We start from the raw sequence: 6,919 nt of genomic DNA, 5'->3' as shown, positions 1-6,919 counted from the left end.
AAATTGAGAAGTGTGTTGCTCATAGTCTACAGAACAAGCAATGGAAAAATAAAATATTAGGAGAGATATGAATGAGTCCCAGTAATTGCTCCATGGTTTAGAGAAGCAATACTTGAACTAAAAGAAAACAGACATGATTTACCATTTTATATGATGGTGATTTCACCATTCTGAGATACAGCTTCCCTCTACTCCTTCAACACCCCAGCCTGGCTTAGAGGGGTAAGAGTATTGAAGAGACTTGTTTTATTATAATTAGGATTAGATCATAAAACAGGAAAATATTCTCATTTACTATTTTGGACAGCCACAACAGTTCCCTTTATTCTTGTCTTTCTGAAGACTGTCTACAACCCATATTGGCCAAAGGACTGTAGATCCTCTAATAATGATACCTTCCTAGTCTGTCCTTTTCTGATACCTGATATAATTCCGAGCACTTTTACTCCTTTGTTTCTCAGAAGATAATTATTTAAAGCTTTAGAACTGTAGTAACAAAACAGGGCTGTGAAATACTACCTGCAGAAGAGCAACAACTTATGTGGCACTCACTATAACGTATGCACTTTTCTAAGCACTTTTAATAATACCTTTTATCCTTACAACAATCTTATGAAGTATTAATTATGCCCATGTTACAAATGGTAAGGTGGAAACACTGGATGATTAAGTTAATTACTCCAGACATTATTCAAATAGCAAGTGGCAAAGATATGATATAAACCTACAGAGTCTGAATTCTGAGTTTCTGAGTCCTGAGTTGTTACGCTGCCTCTTAAAAGGCTCTGGAGTACATTACTACAGAAAACGCTAAGTGCCCACAAAGAAGAAATTCTATTTACCCAAGTTCAAATTTAATAATAAAAATTGTGACTTTTTAGAGCTTTTTCAAATTTCAAGCAATCTTCGTCTTGAGCTTTGTCCATTGTAGTGAGATGGAGCCGCCTGGGAGGATGGGGAATGTAGAGCTTTCTTTAGCCTTTGCTGTTGGAGATGTGCTGAGAGATAGCCTCAGTTGGAACAGTTGTTCCAGCAAGAGGAATATGGTTTCTGCATAGTTTGTGTGCTAACTCTGAGCAGATGTGGGTGCATGACATGATCAGCATTATGGAAGTGTGTTTGTAAGGTCCTGGGCATGGCAACTCAGAAACTGGCGACAGAAAAATGGAAACCACAGGGGACAAGCAGTTGTTATTGGAGAAGTCAATTGCTGAGGATGCAAGGCAGAGCTCAGTTATGGAAACTGGTGATCAGGAGTAGAACTATTATAGAGACAAGGAAATCTTATTTTGTATCTTTTAATGTTACACTAGAACCTCCTAAATCCTTCTTTTTAAAAGGACAGAATAAGCCAGATGTGGTGACTCACACCTGTAATCCCAGTACTTTGGGAGGCCAAGGTGGGGGGGTCACTTCAGCTCAGGAGTTCAAGACCAGCCTAGGCAACACAGTAAAACCCTGTCTCTACAAAAAGTAGAAAAACTAGCTGGGTGTAGTGGTGCACATCTGTGGTCCCAGCTATTCGGGAGACTGAGGTAGGAGGATCGCTTGGACTCAGGAGTTGGAAGTTGCAGTGAGCCCGGATTATGCAACTGCACTCCAGCTTGGGCAACAGAATAAGATCTCGTTTCAAAAATAAATAAACAAATATAAAAAATATAAGGGACAGAATATAAACACAGATCAGTTTGTCAGGAACAAAGGATGTGAAGGAAAAAATGTGAAAGAAAAAACAATGAAGTCAGTTTATTGAGATAAGGTATTTAAAAGCAAGAACAAAATAAAGTAAAATATATTATTAATTTTTAATATGTGCACATTGTTGAAAATAGGGAACACAGAATATAAGGAAGTGGGGAATAATAGCTGACTTTAATATCCTTATTGTCACCGCCTAACATTAGATATATTTTTCTAGTAATTTATAAGTATGTATCTGTGTTTAAGTTATATAAGAAACTGTTTTATATCCAGAATTGTATCTGCTGCACATTATATTGTAAACATTATTCAATTAATCATTAGGTTTTGAAAAATGTTATTTGACAACGTGTTTTAATGTTGCATAATATTCTACCCCATGAGTGTATTTAATGAATTTCATCATTTAAACATTTAAATTATCTTCTAATTTATTACTATTATCAAGAACACAGAAATGAATATTCTTGTATGTAAATAGCTATGCACACCTTTGGGTTTTTTAAGCACCAATTTCATATATAAACTAGTCAGGTGAATTACTTTAACTTCTTAAAGATTTTTACTAAATTTTGCCAAATTGTTTTCCAGAAAAGTTGTACCTATTTCCCCTCCCACCACATACTTGAAATATTACCTTTTATAATTTATTCAATTACTGCCATTTTTATGGCTGAGATCGGAATTGTGTCATTCTTTTATTCAATAAAGAGAATATTCTATACATGGAATGGTTATTATATAAACGTTGTGTGCCCAGACTTGAACTAGATTCCATGGAATCTGACAGTGTCTCATATTTACTTTATTTTGCATTTTAATAATTAAGCAGCTAGCAATGTTAACAGATTTTCATATGTATATTGATATATTTACATTTCTTCTTTTATAAACTTTCCATTAATGTTTTTTGATCATTTGCATTATTAGTCTTTTTTTGAATGATTTTTAAGACCAGATCAAATGCTAATTTGATCCTGATTCAAGTATAAGAATATTCTGAGAGCTTTGAAGTATTACAAAAGTGTTGATTCTGGTTGGTTCTTATTTGAACTGATTCACTAATTGTTTTAATTTATTCATCCACTTAGCCACTATTCATCAGGCTTCTATTACATGTTCAAACTCAAACATTCTCATAGGCACTGGGAGATATAACAATAAGCTGCTGTTTCTACTGTCAAGTTGATCACAGACCTGTAGCAGAGAAAAATAATGAGACAAGCAATGGTAGACAGGATCGTTTTGCCATTAAATAGATGTAGATTTTTTTTTTCTATTTGGCATTCATTAACTTGCCTTTCCTAGTAAATAATGCTTTCCTGGTTTTTTTTTTTTTTTTTTTTTTTTTTTTTTTTTTGTTGATTTTCCAGGCCAGTACTTACCTAGACTTGGAAAGTTTCTCTGAACCATTTAGATTCTCCCAGAAAATTTCTTTTCTTTCCTTTAAGTAGTTAAAGTTGATTTCTCCTATAGCCAAATGCATAAAAACTGAATCAAGAAGTTCAGTGCAAAAATATAAAAAGAAAATACAATTCGGGCTCAGTTAAGCAATGAACAATTGAAGTTGGTTTCATTTTTAATTTTCAAAAAACATCGGGTTTTGCTTGCTTGTTTTATTTAGCTTTGGTTTTATACATTGTTTGGGTTAAGGATCTTATTTTAAAATAATTGCTAGTTCCAAACACAAGTGAACATAATCAAATGACGTAAAATATATCCGCAGAATACTGAAGAAGAGTTCAGTTTGTGGCAAATCTTGCTCTTTTTGCCTCAGCCGTGTTTTAGCTGCTAAAGTAAAAAGTTTGGGCATCCTGTTTTTGGAACTTGTGATTTTTCTCTCTTTTCTATATAACTTATTCATGTACTGCTTGTGAACTCTTTCATAAGTTAATATTTAAGTCATGTGCATATTTTTCTTTTAACTCATGTAAACTCTTTGGGAGAAACTACAATGTTATATAATTCTTTGTGTTATCACTGTACTAAGAATAAATTGTTGAATGAAAGAATTAATGGGAATAAAAAGAGAGACGGAAGCCTTATAATACTGACCAAAATAAGAGGCTGAAGGCATCATTTTGCTTAATGAAATCAAAACATTCAAAGACTTTGTGATGTGCTAAGTCATATAGCTGGTGGATGACAGAGGCAGGGGTTTTGTTACGGGACAAAGAGCTCTAAGGAAAGAAGACCAATGAAGTTTATTGTTATCCATATAAGAGAAAAATGGTCAGAGAGTCAACATAGTAGCAAATTTTTCTCTTGAAAGTTTTTAAACCAAATGTATTGTTTAAAATGTTATTAAATTGGTTGTTGACATGTATCAATTTACAAAGAGCAAAACTAAATTTATATTTTATTTCTTTTTCAAATTTTGACTACCTTCTCATATAGACACAGAAGTAAATTATCCAAAGATTGTGAACCAATGAATATTTTTAAAAAGCACCTATTCATTCATAGGTTATCAGTAGAGCCATGTTTAAATAAGAATACGGTATTTCTCTATGGTTGTTCATACATCTCTTTAGGAAAATATTTATTTATTTTATTTTTGAATCTAGGTTTTGGTTACTTGGATACAAATTTATAATTTATGAAAAATCATTAAACATTTTTATAGTTTGTTCAATGTTGTGTTTTATATTAACAAAACTTGAATTAAAATATTATACAAAACAAGCTTGTTTTATATTGTTTGACTGTTAGTAAAATAATGAGAATGTAAAATTAGCTTTTTAATTTTTTTCTTTAGGAAAAAATTAAAATGTGAAACAAGTTTATTTTGTTTTAGTATATTTCCATTGAGTGCAATATCAAACAGGATAGCATATAAGCCACAAGTGTACAGTCCAGTTAATTTTTCTGAACTAAACACACCCATGTATGTCTGAAGACAGAAAATATTTCCAGCACCCCAGAACCTTGAACAGCTCCTTGCTTCCGTATCCATTATTGATTACTATCTTGACTTGTAACTTCAAAATTGCCTGATTTTGAACAATATATGTATAATCATGAATATGTATCTATGCCCTATTTTGTATCTGTTTCCGTCATCAACATTATATTGGTGATACTTATCCATCTTGCTGGTAGTCATAATTGTTTCTTTTTGTTGTTGTATAGTATTCCTTTATATCACTATTCCTTATAGTATTCCCTTATACTACAATTTACTTATCTATCCTACTGCTGGTAGGTTATGTGGGCTGTTTCCAAATGGTGCTGCTGAAACATTCTTAGACATGCTGTTTGGTGAATACACAAATACACACACACACACACACATTTAACAAATACTTGGAAACGGAATTGCTCAGTCATAAGATCCAAAATTACAAAAAGTTTAAAACAACAAAATCCTCAGTTTTTAAAATATATTTTCCATATACAGGAATGGGGAAGAATTATTAGGCAATTGCAAGATTCAAAATGATCTCCCTAGAGGACATGCTTCCTCAAGTGTGTGGCTTAAACCAGTTGGCAAACATCTCCAAAAGCTTATTTTAGCATCATCACTTAGCCTTGCAGGAATATTTACATTTCTACCTGTGCAAGATTGTCTCTATTTAAATAGGCTCTGAAGTGTCTTCTATGCTCCCGAGGCAAATTAAAAAGAAAATCCAGGAAGAATTGACAGGCTGTTCCCTAGAACTCTGAACAACTCTAATTATATTACAATACATTTAGATGGTTTAGCACGGAATAGTCTGCCTGCCTTTTGAGAACAGAAGCCCGAGTAGAGTTTCCGCAACGTACTTCTCTTGATGTGCTTAGGGAAGCTTCAACATTACACGTTAATGCAGGAAACAACTGTAGGTTTTTGTACTACTTAATTCATTGCTGTGTTCGACTTGTGTTTTTCACATTCAATAATATAGACAGTTTCATGATGATGATTCCAAACCCGAGTCTCCAAGGGTTACCATTTAAATCATCACCTCCATGAATGCCTTCATTTTCGCAATCGCTCAGCAGAGTTAGGTTCTGATTCATCAGCCACAAGCTGGGCAAAACCCAAGCCCTAGAGAGACACAAAGGTAAGGGAAGGGGAGCACCCAAGCAGGAGAGTAATTTATTCAGCTTCAACAATTCCGGCTCACAGGAACTTCTCTGAGTGCTGTGACAAGCCTCAGCATCAGCTGCTCACAGCCTACTTGCAGGGAGTCCACCAGAGTGTCTGTTTCGTGTTAGTGTGTTAACAGCAGGAGCTGAAAAGTTCTCCAGACTGTCTTGTCCTGCTTTTTAAATATAAGCATCCTGTGTGACATATCCTGGAAGGAGAGGAATACAAATAAGGTGGAAATAAATGAGCAGAGCTGTCTCAGACAGTAATGTATTTCCAAAGGTGTCTGTGGGGAGTTGGTGGAGATGGCATAGTTACTGCCTAATTTGCTTGGCTTTCTATAACCATTTCCATTTATCTGCAATCTAGTTAAAAGTTACTAGCTAGTTTATCCATTTCTACGTGGGGATCCATTATCAAAAAGCACTTCTTTTTGCAAAGTAAGATCCATTCTTGCCTATTCCCCAGAGTGAACTATCAAAGGATAAATTATTTTCTGGATAGGCGCTCCACATCACTGAACAACTCAATCTATGTTCTTTCATCTTCACAGCTCTCTCACTCCGTGCAGTTCCTGTGCTGGTTCATTAGCTGTTTCTAGTCAGGGCTCCCCTTTTCTAGCAAGCTCCACAATCCCAGAGTTCGAGCCTCATTCTCGTCATGACTGGCTTTTCTGTTTGCACTATAAACAGTCAGTGGAAAAATAAGTAGAGACCTCATTTTTATTTGTAGATTAAGCTGCATTTTGCAACTATTATTTCTGGGGGCTAGAGGGGAATTAATGATAGGCTTTAGGGGCCAATACACAAGAGCTATTTAAATGCACATTTATCAAAATTAAATAAAATGAGACCTTTTGTTTCTCAGTCACACTGGCCACATTTCAAGTGCTCAATAACCCCATGTATCTAGTGGCTATCTTATTGGACAATACAAAATATAGAACATTCCCACCATCAGAAAGTTCTATTTGATAGTACTGCCCTTCTAGAGAGTCAAATCCTTGTGAACAGGAGCCTTTTCTTGGGCATCCCTGTTGCCTAGGACAGTAACAGGGTAGGTGTGTTGTAAAAATAAATAAATAAATACATAACTCTACTTTAGCAAAGTTCATCTGATTTGTGAATTGTCAGGGGAATCTAATTG

This window comes from Rhinopithecus roxellana, chromosome 9, assembly GCF_007565055.1.
Source record: "Rhinopithecus roxellana isolate Shanxi Qingling chromosome 9, ASM756505v1, whole genome shotgun sequence".
NCBI lineage: Eukaryota > Metazoa > Chordata > Mammalia > Primates > Cercopithecidae > Rhinopithecus > Rhinopithecus roxellana.
The sequence above is the reverse complement of the archived record's forward strand: the minus strand, read 5'-3'. Positions refer to the sequence as shown.